At 37.0% G+C, this 12,571-nt stretch overlaps 1 protein-coding gene across 2 annotated transcripts in view; it reads left to right on the forward strand.

The window, feature by feature from the left end:
* RSBN1 (round spermatid basic protein 1) overlaps positions 1–12,571 on the forward strand; it is a 51,363-nt gene that overhangs the window by 1,105 nt on the left and 37,687 nt on the right. The gene's annotated exons all lie outside the window — the stretch shown is intronic.

Raw genomic sequence — 12,571 nt, forward strand, 5'->3', positions numbered from 1 at the left:
TTGCTAAAATCCCTTCTCCTTGTTTTGCTTGCTGGAGAGCTTTAGTATCTGCTCTCCCTTGCTCCAGAATAGTCAGGGGTATGGTTCCAGTCTTTCAGGAGGGAATTCATATAAAGGTTACACGACTCACTGGTTGACTTAGCTTCTGCAAGGTAAAATATCAGACGCAGTTTATATTGGTTCTTTTTAATCTAGAGGTAAAAATCATTTTAAAGTTTTCATATTAGCTATTTAAATTCTTAGAATAGGCATGTGGAAGGTTTTCTTTACCCTTTGATACTAGGAAATAGGACCAACAGTACCTTTGAAAAGTGGGAATTTGTGCAGTAGGTAGTAAGAGGCCGGAATTTCATTTGCATTTGATTCTGTCTAGCACACTTTGTGAATCTGTTAATTCCAATAGACCTCAAGAATATTTTACTAGAAAATGTCAGAGTATCCAATTAAATGTGGGTTCTAGAAAAAGTAGATTGGCCAAAACTGATGTCTTCCTGTTCCCAAGTACCTGTAGCATTTATTTCTATTCTTTGTGGAAGAAATGTGATGCTTTTGATTATGCCGTATGTTTGTACTTTATATATTATTTTATATAATTTGCTAGTTGTTTTTCCTCAGGAATATTCGAGATACTCGTTTCTTAGTACTGGGTCAGTTAGGTTATTACATGTTAATGAGCCAGTCTTTCAACCTAAAGTTTTGTGAGTCTTGCATTCTTTCCACGTGTTGAGTCTTAAGGCTAATCATTTTTTTTGGTGGTGCTATTTCCGAATAGTGTAGTTCGTTGCAAATAATCGCTCAATAAGTATTTATTGAATAGCATTAAATTTTTATTCATTTGGTGGCATCCAAATCTTATCCTTGTGAGTAGAACTTGTGGCAACATGACAGGACTGCCAGTTTTCACCACCAATATGCAATGATCTTGCTCTCTTTTTATTTTTACCTTTATTCCCTACTTTCTCATTTCGTGTGTGTGTGTGTGTGTGTGTGTGTGTGTGTTTTAACTGTACAGAACTAGAGGGAATCAGTGATCCTCTGGCTTAAATTTGTATTGTAGAAAAGGAAACTGAGGCCCAAAGTAGTAAAGAGGCCTGTTTAATCAAATCACAGTTAATTCGCACCAAGTGCAAAAAAATTAAATATTTTTTAAAAAGATGAATATTGGCATAACAGGGAGTAGAACCCAGACTCCTGAATCCTGCTTCAAGCTTCATCTCCAAGCTTCATGATGTTGCTTTCTCTTCCTGCTATTCATTTTTTCCACTCCTTTGTTTACCTTTTCCCTGTGCTTTGACATTACAGTGGCTTTATATCATCGAAGATCTCTGACCTGGCCCCGTTTTATGGGGGATAGTGGCAATAACATGTGTAATAATTTACAATCTGTTTCTCTGAAGATTGCACAGGCCCCATGTTCTTTAAAAAACACACTTCTGACCTAATGCTGACTGATAGAACTTTCTCAGATGATGGAAATGTTCTGTATTTGTGCTGACCAATATGGTAGCCATATGTGGTTCCTGAACAGACTTGAAATGTGGCATGATTGAGGAACTGAAATTTTGATTTTATTTAATTCTAATTAATTTATAATGGTCACATATGGCTAGTGGCTACCACATTGGACAACACCACTATTAATATCTGTAGTTTGCCAACATGTGAAGAAAAGTGGGTTAAGATAAGTCCATTTAAACATTTTAACTTTTGGTTGAGAAATTGTTGGATTATATACCCAAACTATATTTTGGGTGAAAAAGAATTTTTTGGTCAAATACATTTGAGAAAAACTGTATACTGTAGCCTTCTACATATGTAACATGAATTGGCAAACTGGCATTTTAAAAGTTTTGAAAACCCTACAGAAAATAAACTGGTTTAACTTTGTTTAATCCAGGCTTTTGCACATAGTTTGACTGATACCTTTTTTGTCCTCTGAACATCTTTGTTGTTACAGTGGTAGGCAGGAGGCATGCCTCTGGTATTAATCTGAGTTTAAATCATGGCTCTAACACTTACTGTGTGAACCTGAACAAATTGCTTTACCCTCTCTCAACTGCACTTTTCCTGTCTGTAAAATGGGGTTGTGGTATTTCATTTATAAGGACCTTGTATGGATTAAATAGGGCATTGTGTGAAAGTACTTAACAACAGTGCCTGGCTCATTGTAGGCACTTAGTTAAAACCAGCCTTTATTATTTTATTATGCATGGTCCTTAAAACAACTCTAAGATTAATAAGGAGAGTGGGCACATTCTTGTTACTTACAAAGCTATGTCCTTCCTTCTTTGCTTATCCTCATATTTTTGGAAACTATTTTAACTGTTTTTTTTTTTTTGAGATAATTAATGATTCACAGGAAATTGCAAACATAGTCAAGTCCTTACCTTTTACCAGTTTCCCTCAGTGGCTACATCTTACATAACTATTGTATAATATCAACACCAGGAAATTGACATTGGTACAATGTATGTGTAGTTATATGCTATTTTATCATATGTAGATTAGTGTAACCACCACTACAATCAAGATACAGAACTATTCCACCACCACAAACCCTTTACAACTTTAGGCACTCCCTCTGTCTCTCTACCATCCCTGTCCCCTGGCAGCCACTAACCTGTTTTTCATCTCTGTAATTTTGTCGTTTTGAGACTATTATATAAGTTGAATCATACAGTATGTGATCTTTGGAGATTGCCCTTTTTCACTCAGCGTGATGTCCCTGAGATCCATCCCTCTTTTTCATTGCTGAATAGCGTTCCATGGTATGGATGTACCATGGTTCACCTATTGAATCATTCCCGTATAAGAAAGGACATTTTGATTATTTCTAGTTTTTGGCTATTATAGATAACGCTTCTATGAAAATTGGTGTTCAGGTTTTTGTGTGCATGTAACTTTTCATTTCTTTGGTTGTATGGTGAATACAATTAGCCCTCTGTATCCATGGGTTCCCCATCAATGGATTCAGGCAACCTGGGACTGAAAATGTTTTCAAAAAAACATTGTCTGTAGTGGACTTGTACAGACTTTTTTTTTCTTGTCACTGTTCCCTAAACAATACAGTATAACAATTATTTATATAGCATTTACATTGTATTAGGTATAAATAATCTGGAGATGATTTAAAATATAGGGGAGGATGTGCATAGGTTATAAGCAATTATTATGCCATTTTATATGAAGGACTTGATCATCTTGGATTTTGGTGCCCTGGGGGGCTCTGGAACCAATCCTCCATGGATACCAAGGATGACTATATGTATTTATTTTGTTTGTTTGTTTTTTAAGATATTGCCAAAGTGTTTTCTGGAGTGTCAGTACCATTTTACATTCCTGTCAGCAATGTAAGAGAAATCCAGTTTCTCCACATTCTTGCCAATATCTGGTATTGCCACTATTTTTATTTTAGCAATTTTAATAGACGTGTGGTGATGTATCATCATGATCTTAATTTGAATTTCCCAAATGGCTAGTGATATTATACATCTTTTCATATCATCATTTGTCGTCTATATATCCTGGTCAGTAAAATGTCTCTTTATACCTTTTGCCTATTTTCGAATTGAATTTTGTGTGTGTGTGTATTTGTGTGTGTGTGTATAATTTTTTTTTTTTTTGAGGCAGAGTTTTGCTCTTGTTGCCCAGGCTGGAGAGCAATGGCGCGATCTCGGCTCACTGCAACCTCTGCCACCCGGGTTCAAGTGATTCTCCTGCCTCAGCCTCCCGAGTCGCTGGGATTACAGGTGCCTGCCACCACGCCCAGCTACTTTTTTATATTTTTAGTAGAGACGGGGTTTCACTGTCTTGGCCAGGCTGTTCTCGAACTCCTGACCTCAGGTGATCCACCCGCCTCAGCCTCCCAAAGTGCCAGGATTTCAGGCGTGAGCCACTGCGCCTGGCCCTTGAATTGTATATTTTTTATTGTTGGGTTTTGATAATTTTTTGTAGATTACAGGTGCAGCTTCTTTGTATGGTTTGCACATATTTTCTCCCAATCTGTTGCTTGTCTTTCCATCCTTTTTGTTTGCTTGTTTTTATTTTTGTTATTTTGGTTGTTTTTTTTTGTTTTTTTTGTTTTTTTTTTGAGATGGATTCTCACTTTGTCGCCCATCCTGGCTCACTGCAACCTCCACCTCCTGGGTTCAGGCGATTCTCCTATGTCAGCCTCCCGAGTAGCTGTGATTACAGGCATCTGCCACCATGCCTGGCTAATTTTTGTATTTTTTAGTAGAGACGGGGTTTCGCCATGTTGGTCAGGCTGGTCTTGAACTCCTGACCTCAGGTGATCCGCCCGCCTTGATCTCCCAAAGTGCTGGGATTACAGGCATGAGCCACCATGCCCAGCCTGTTTGTTTTTGTTTTTTTTTGGGAGAGTCTCACTCTGTTACCCAGGCTGCAGCACAGTGATGTGATCATGGCTGCTCACTCTAGCGTCAACCTTTGGGCTCAAGTGATCCTCCCACCTCAACCTCCTGAGTAGCTGAGACCACATGTGTGCACCACCACACCTGGCTAATGTTTTTTTTTTTTTTTTTTTTTGGTAGAGGCAGGGTCTCTCTATGTTGTCCAGGCTGGTCTCAAACTCCTGGGCTCAAGTGATCCTCCCGCCTTGGCCTACCGAAGTGTTGGGATTACAGACAGGAGCCACTGTGCCTGGTCCTTTCTACCTTCTCAGTGGGATACTTCACAGAGCAAAAGTTTTAAATTTTATTGATATCCAATTTACTAAGTCTTTTTTTTTTCTTTAATGGATCATGTTTTTGGCATCATATCTAACATACCAAGTCCTAGATCCCAAAGATTTTCTCCTTTGTTTTCTTCTAAAAGTTTTATAATTTTAACTTTCATATTTTAATTTGTCATCCACTTGAGTTAATTTTGTACAGGTGTGAGGTTTAGGTCGCCATTTTTTTTCTTCTTGCCTAAGGATATCCAGTTGCTCTAGCACCTTTTTGTTGAAAAGATTAATCTTCCATTGAATTGCTTTTGCACTTTTTTCAAAAATCAGTACAACCTGTAATGTAACAATGATTTTTTTTTTTTTTTTTTGTGAGACAGTCTTGCTCTGTGCCAGGCTGGAGTGCAGTAGTGCGATCTCAGCTCAGTGCAACCTCCACCTCCTGGGTTCATGGGATTCTTATGCCTCAACCTCCTGAGTAGCTGGGATTACAGACGCCCACCACCATGCCCAGCTAATTTTGTATTTTTAGTAGAGATGGGGTTTCACCATGTTGGCCAGGCTGGTCTCAATATGCCTCCCACAAGTGCTGGGATTACAGGCATGAGCCACTGCGCCTGGCCTAACAGTGGTTTTTACAATTTAAAATAGTTGGAACGACCTTGTAGCACGTGGAAATCATATGAAATTTAAACTATGTCCAGAAATAAAGCTTTATTGGAATATAGCTCTGTTCATTCGTATATATTATCTGTGGTAGTTTTTGCACTACAGTAGCAGAATACAGTAATTGAGACAGAGACCATAAGACCTGCAAAGCCTGCTGTTCGGCTCTTTAGAGAAGTTTGCCACCCTAGAGTTCACTTAAGAGACATGTTTCTTCCTGCACAGCAGTTCAACAGTTTAATCTGAATTCATGTGGAGACTAATTACAAATTATTACAATCTCAGACATTTGGAGTTGTTCATAAACAGTTGAAACAAAAATTTAATCTGTAAATGCTACAGTAAACTTGTTTATCTTTAAAACAGAAAGTAAAGTGATTTTCAGAGAGGTGAAGTGAAATGCTTAAAATTTTTTAATTAGTGATAGAGCTGAATACAGAACTCGGTTTTTTTCCCTCATGGCCCAGTTGACCTCTCTTTCTGCTATGCACACTGGGGTTGATTATTTAACAAAGAGATATTTAAATGTTGTTTTTATTTCATATAGGCAATAGGCTTGAGTCTAACTAAACTGGCAGTTACCTATGTGTTTTGAAATCTTAAATTTTTTCTCTCCCTCTTATTGCTCATAAAAACATAAGACAGGCCGGGCGCGGTGGCTCACACCTGTAATCCCAGGCCAAGGCGGGCAAATCACGAGGTCAGGAGTTTGACACCAGTCTGGTCAACGTGGTGAAACCCTGTCTCTATGAAAAATACAAAAAATTAGCTGGGCTACTTGGGAGGCTGAGGCAGGAGAATCACTTGAACCCGGGAGGCGGAGGTTGCACCGAGCTGAGATTGCGCCACTTGCGTTCCAGCCCGGTCGACAGTCAGACACCGTTTCAAAAAAAAAAAAAAAATAAATAAGACAAACATACTTCCTTAAAAAACCATGAAAAGAAGTAATGCTTCTTTTTAATTATTCTTAGTAAATTCATGATTTTAATATGTTGTTAAAAAGGAAAGAAAGGAAGGACAGCCCCCATGGGCTGTCTTCTCCGATGTCATTACATGACCGGATTGCTCATTTGTATGCTCTTGTGAGTCATCTTTCCTTTCTCATTTTTTTTTTTTTTTTTTTTTTTACTCTTGACCGCTTGCCTAACTGCTATCACCGAGTGTAAGTGTTCCTGAGCCAGATGTTTAATGGAAATTTTCTCTCATGTCAAAAAGCAGGGATTTTAAGTCCAGAAACACTTCTTTTTGATATTAGAAATGGAGAACTATCGGGATTATAAGGGAATTGAAATAAACAGATAATCTTATTTATCAGAACAACAACTGTAGGGACTAATATTTTTCCCTGCTTACCCTGAGAGAGGCAAAAACACCTTTAAGGGCATGAAAAATTTTGGAATGGCACTAAGTAAGATATTTGTTGAAGTAATACTCCCTTTCTTCCAAGCTACCTCAGGTCCAGTAATTGTAACCAGATAATCTTAGTTGATCATCTAATGGGAGTGTTGCAGGGAGATGTCTGATAGTGGAGGCAGAAAGGAAGAGAGTGTAGGGTGCAGTATGTTAGAAGAATTTGTTTTGGAGTCAGATAGGTGAGAAGTTTGAATCTTGGCTGTTGTCTACTAGCTTTGTGACCTAATATAAATTACATATCTTGTTTCAGGCTGTTTCTTTCTCCGTACTTCATTGGTTTGAGGATTAAAATAAAATAACATATATGGTTCCTGTTAGACACTTGGCAAATAAGTTTTCTTTCCTCTTTCAGAGATCTTTCTTATGTGTTTCTCTTGATAATCAAGATGATAAGAGACTTATTGTGTGTCACATATGATGAGGGCTTTATAGTCATTGTCTCATTTAATCCTTAAAATAACTCTGTGAGATAGACTCTAGAACTAATAACTTTTTTTTTTTTTTTTTTTTCTGAGACAGGGTTGCCCAGGCTGGAGTGTAGTGAAGTGATTATAGCTCACTGTAACCTCAAACTCCTGGGCTCAAGCGATCCTCCCACCTCAGCCTGTAGCTAAGCCTAGCTCACTCCTGCAGCTAGGACTACAGGCATGCACCACTAAGCCCAGCTAATTTTTTATTTTTGTAAAAATGGGGTCCTGCTGTGTTGCTCAGGCTGGTCTTGAATTCCTGGACTCTAGCAGTCTTCCTGCCTCAGTCTCCCAAAGTGCTGGGATTGCAGGCATGAGGCACTGCACCTGGCCTATTATAACATTTTAAGATGAGAAAATTTAGATTTAAAGAGATTTATGAGCTTACCCAGAGACCTTAGTAAACAATAGAGCAGGGACATTGACTTAGGTCTCTCTAACTGTACAGCACCTGTTCTTATCTTAAATAGTACACTCTACTGCCTCTAGAATTCAACTGTCTTTGGCAATAATAGTAGTTAAGATGTATTGAGTATTTATTATGTTCTAGGACTATTATAAGTACTTTACATGCATTTTTCATTTACTCTGCACACATTTTATGACGAGATACTGTTCTTTCCTCCAATTTTACCAATGAGAAGCAGTGCAAAGAATTAACTTGCAAAAAGATATGCTATCTCATTCATTATTATTGGGATTACAAAATGATACAGCCACTTTGGAAGACAGTTTGGCAGTTTCTTAACAAAACTAAACATACTATACAATCCAGCAGTCATACTCTTTGATATTTACCCAGAGGAGCTGAAAATTTATGTCCACACAAAAACCTGTAGATAGGTGTTTATAATAGGTTTATTCATAATTGCCAAAACTTGGAAGCAATCAAAATGTCCTTCAATAGGTAAATGGATAAACTGTGGTACATCCAGACAGTAGAATATTATTCAGTGCTAAAAAGAAATGAGCTATCAAGCCATAAAAAGACATGGAGGAACCTTAAATGCATATTACTAAGTGAAAGAAGCCATTCTGAAAAGGCTGCACATTTTATGATTCCAATTATATGACACTCTGGAAAAGGCAAAACTATCAAGAAAGTTAAAATATCAGTGGTTGCTAGGGGTTTTAGAGAGGGATGCATGAATAGGCAGAGCACAGAGCATTTTATAGGACAGTGAATGCAACTTAATTAATGGTGGATACATGTCATACATTTATCCAAACCCACAGAATGTACAACACCAAGAGTGAACCTGAATGTAAACCATGGACTGCGGGCAGGCGGATAATGATATGTCAGTGTAGACTTATCAGTTGTAACAAATATTCCACTCTGGCTGGGGGTGATGATAATCAGGGAGACAGACTATGCATTTGTGGGAGCCAGGTGTGGTTATAGTTCTAGGAACCTGAAACTGTTCTAAAAAAACAAACAAACAAAAAAGTAAAGGCTTAGGGGACAAAAGTTATACTTCTAGAAAGTATACTAGAAAGTTATAGAATAGGGATTTAAACGTAGACAGTGCTCTTAAAACACCATAATGTAGAGAGATGGTGGGTAAAGTAAGGCAGTGTTAAAAACATACAATGATTCACAAATGTTTGTCTTTTAAAATGAGTAGTTTTTTGTTTTTCCTTTTTAGTCAGGTATTTATATAGAACTGGAAGAACTCTCAAGAAGACTGAAAATAATTTATTTTCAGAAAACAACTTTAGTCCTTTAAAAACTCATGAATAATAAGATGTAAGCAATTACACTTGTTTTGCTTTTGTTCATCTACCATGATTTTTACGAACTGAAGATACTACTTTTTTTTTTCCCCGACTTCTAAGCCATAATTTGAGTATAAGAATTGCTGTTAAGACCTGAAGTTTTGTAGGCTGGGCCTGGTGGCTTATGCCTGTAATCCCAGCACTTTGGGAGGCTGAGGCGGATAGATCAATTGAGGTCAGGAGTTTGAGACCAGCCTGGCCAACATAGTGAAACCCTGTCTCTACCAAAAAATACAAGAATTAGCTGGGCATGGTGATGTGCACCTGCAGTCCCAGCTACTTGGGAGGCTGAGGTGGGAGAATCGCTTGAACTTGGGAGGCAGAGGTTGCAGTGAGCCGAGATTGCGCCACTGCCCTCCAGCCTGGGTGACAGTAAAACCGTATTCAAAAAAAAAAAAAAAGAACTTAATAATGTGGAAAGCTGTTTTTTTGCATTAATGAAAACTTTCAATTGTGTGAAATCAGATGACAATAATTGATAATATTGGTAGTATTAGCACATATGAGGATCTTATTAATAATGTCATGTATTAATAATGACCTTTTTAAAGACAGCCAGCAATTTGTTTCTTAAGTGACTGTTTGTATCTTCCTCTGTAGAATTATGTATTTCTCTTTATATTTAATCACACAGTTGGATATGTGAAAGCTTTTCTTAATCACAGGTATAGTGTAGGTTGGCTCTTTTTCTATAAAGAACTGTAGTCAATAAATTTTAGCTTTTGCACTATGGGGAAATACTAAAAATGTGCTGAATAGATTCTCTGTTGGAAAGCTAAAACCAGAAATAGAAAAGTTGTGAAGAAGACTTTGGACCCTGACTTTCAACTAACGTTTTAAATTCAAGGCAGGACAATTGTTATTTTTCTCATAAATCAGCAGTGGCCAGCGTTTGATAATAACATTTAATAACTTGTTTATAAATATGCCATTCTCAATTAGTTGCCACCACGGTAATTCAATAATAAATTTTGTTTACTCATGGAGATTTGTTAGTCAGTATGAAATGGGTAGTCATAAATTTCTCTGTAAAATAAGTCAAGTTTTCTATATCTTAGCCTAAGTTAAATAAAAGTCAAAAGCTGAGGCTGGGCGTGGTGGCTCACGCTTGTAATCCCAGCACTTTGGGAGGCTGAGGCGGGTGGATCACTTGAGGTCAGGAGTTTGAGACCAGCCTGGCCAACATGGTGAAACCCTGTCTCTACTAAAAATACAAAAAATTAGCCGGGTGTGGTGGTACATGCCTGTGATCCCAGCTACTCAGAAAGCTGAGGCAGGAGACTCTCTGGAACCTGGGAGAGAGAGGCTGGAGTGAGCCGAGATCATGCCACTGCATTCCACGCTGGGCAACAGAGAGAGACTCTGTCTCAAAAAAAAAAAAAAAAAAAATGAAAAACAGGATTAGTGAGAAGATAGATTGAAATTTACTTCATATTTAAAATTTTTGTCATGTTGATTTATGAGATTACAATGTAAGGTTCTTTTCTTTATACAGTGGTTTTCTCTTTTTTTGTTTTTTGTTTTTGTTGTTTTTTTGAGATGGGCCATGTTGGACTAATTGAATGGTTTTCATGTAAGTGAATTTTGTGAAACCCGTGTAAGTGAAACCCACAGAGACTTGGCCATGTTAGAAATATCACTGGAAAGTTGATAGTAATATAGAAAATGTGTTACAGTCAACGCAGTTCTTTCTTGGTGCTAATTTCAGTGGCAGATCTAGGTCGCAATTCATTTTCTGCATACCAAATACCTCTTCCGAAGCCTAAAATAACAAGATCTATTTGGAGATATTTTCTTTTCTTGTTTTCCTGTGAAATTGCTAAAACATTAATGGAAGAGGGTAATTAGATGACTATTTTTAAATTGGTCTAACCTTTATATTGAATGGCATTAACATTTAGTTGCTTGGGAGAATTGCCTAAATTACTGATTTGATATTGAGGAAAGTATGCAGATGAATTTTATTTGGTAAGAAGTATAAATGACTATTACTAAGTGTTTAATTCTCAAATATCTCAAATATTTAGTTGTATATAGAATAAAAGATGACTTTTTCTCTTGCCAGGTTAGCAGTATTCTGATTATATGTAAATTTTGGTATCTTATCACAGTTTAATTACAACTGATATTTGCAAATAAAGGGTTTTAATTTTATTGTTCTTAGAAGGAAATATTAAATACAATGAAAGTTATTTGGCATTAGTAAAGTCTTTGACTTGCTTTTGTAAGTATTTTCTTTAGAAGGTTTCGTAACCTTTGTAGTAGCTAATTGACTTGAAGTGATTTTAGACAGAGTACTGGAACTGTCATATCTTTACATATTGTACCAAGTAAATTCTTAACTCTAAAATTTGTTGAACTTGTTTTTCTAGATGTAATAATAGGATTAATTGGAATATTTGTCTTAACTCCAAATTACTTCAATTATGTTAGAAAAAATGACTGTTTGGTGGGTAAATTCTATACAGTAAATACTAGACCAAACTTGAAAGTTCATCAGGACTGTACCTGGTATTTAATCCTGAAAGTTTCCTGCTAGGTGTATTTTCCAACTAGTAAACAAAAGATGCCATTCCATCTTGGGCTTATCAATCCATGATAATCCTTTAAAACTTAAAAATAAGTTTTTAAATTTTAAAAGTAATATGTTTATTGTAGAAAATTAGAAAATACAGATAAGCAGAAAAGAAGCTAGACATTTAGAATTCTACCACCAATAGATAACTACCATTAATAGCTTGGTATACATTTCTGCAGATATTTTTCTGTGTGTGTGTGTGTGTGTGTGTGTGTGTGTGTGTGTATAAAGCATCTATAGATCAGACAGACTTTTTCATCTCTTTAGGTCCTTCTTTCTGGGAATATTTTCTCCTAGACCTTTACATGCCTGGCTTGTCTTATTCTTTAGGAATCACTCTCAATGTTACCTCCCCAAAAGAGCTTCCCCCAAACTTAATGCATCCCACTTATCACTATCTGGTACTTTCTTTTTCTTGTACAATTAGATCATAAGACCCAAGAGATGCCAGGCACCATGGCTCACACCTGTAATCCCAGCACTTAGGGAGGTAGAGGCAGGAGTATAGCTTGAGCCCAGGAGTTTGAGACCTGCCTGGGCAACATATCAAGACTCCATACTACTCAAAAAGCGGGGAGAAAAAGAACCAAGAGATTGGAGATTGTGTATGTCCTAGTCAGCACTATGGTCCTAGTGCTCAGAAGTATACCTAGCACTTAGTAGGTACTTAAATGTTTGGATGAATGAATGTTTATATAAAAATGGGATCAGAATGTACATGTGTTAAGTGCTTAGGAGAGAAAGGTAAGATATACGTCCCTGAACTTAGATTGCTGACAGTCTAGGGGAGGGTGTAAATTGTAATGTTAATAACACAGAGTATAAGTGCTGAGATGGGGATGCAAAGCTTAAGGGAGCCTGTAGCATGAGTAGCTATCCAGATTGGGTGGGGAAGAAAAGGCTTTCTGAAAGAATGACAATCTAAGCATTTTGTAACCTTCTAATTTTTATGTCAGTTTTTTCATCTATAATATAATTTGTAAT

The sequence above is a fragment of the Hylobates moloch genome, unplaced genomic scaffold (genome assembly GCF_009828535.3).
Source record: "Hylobates moloch isolate HMO894 unplaced genomic scaffold, HMol_V3 SCAFFOLD_5, whole genome shotgun sequence".
NCBI lineage: Eukaryota > Metazoa > Chordata > Mammalia > Primates > Hylobatidae > Hylobates > Hylobates moloch.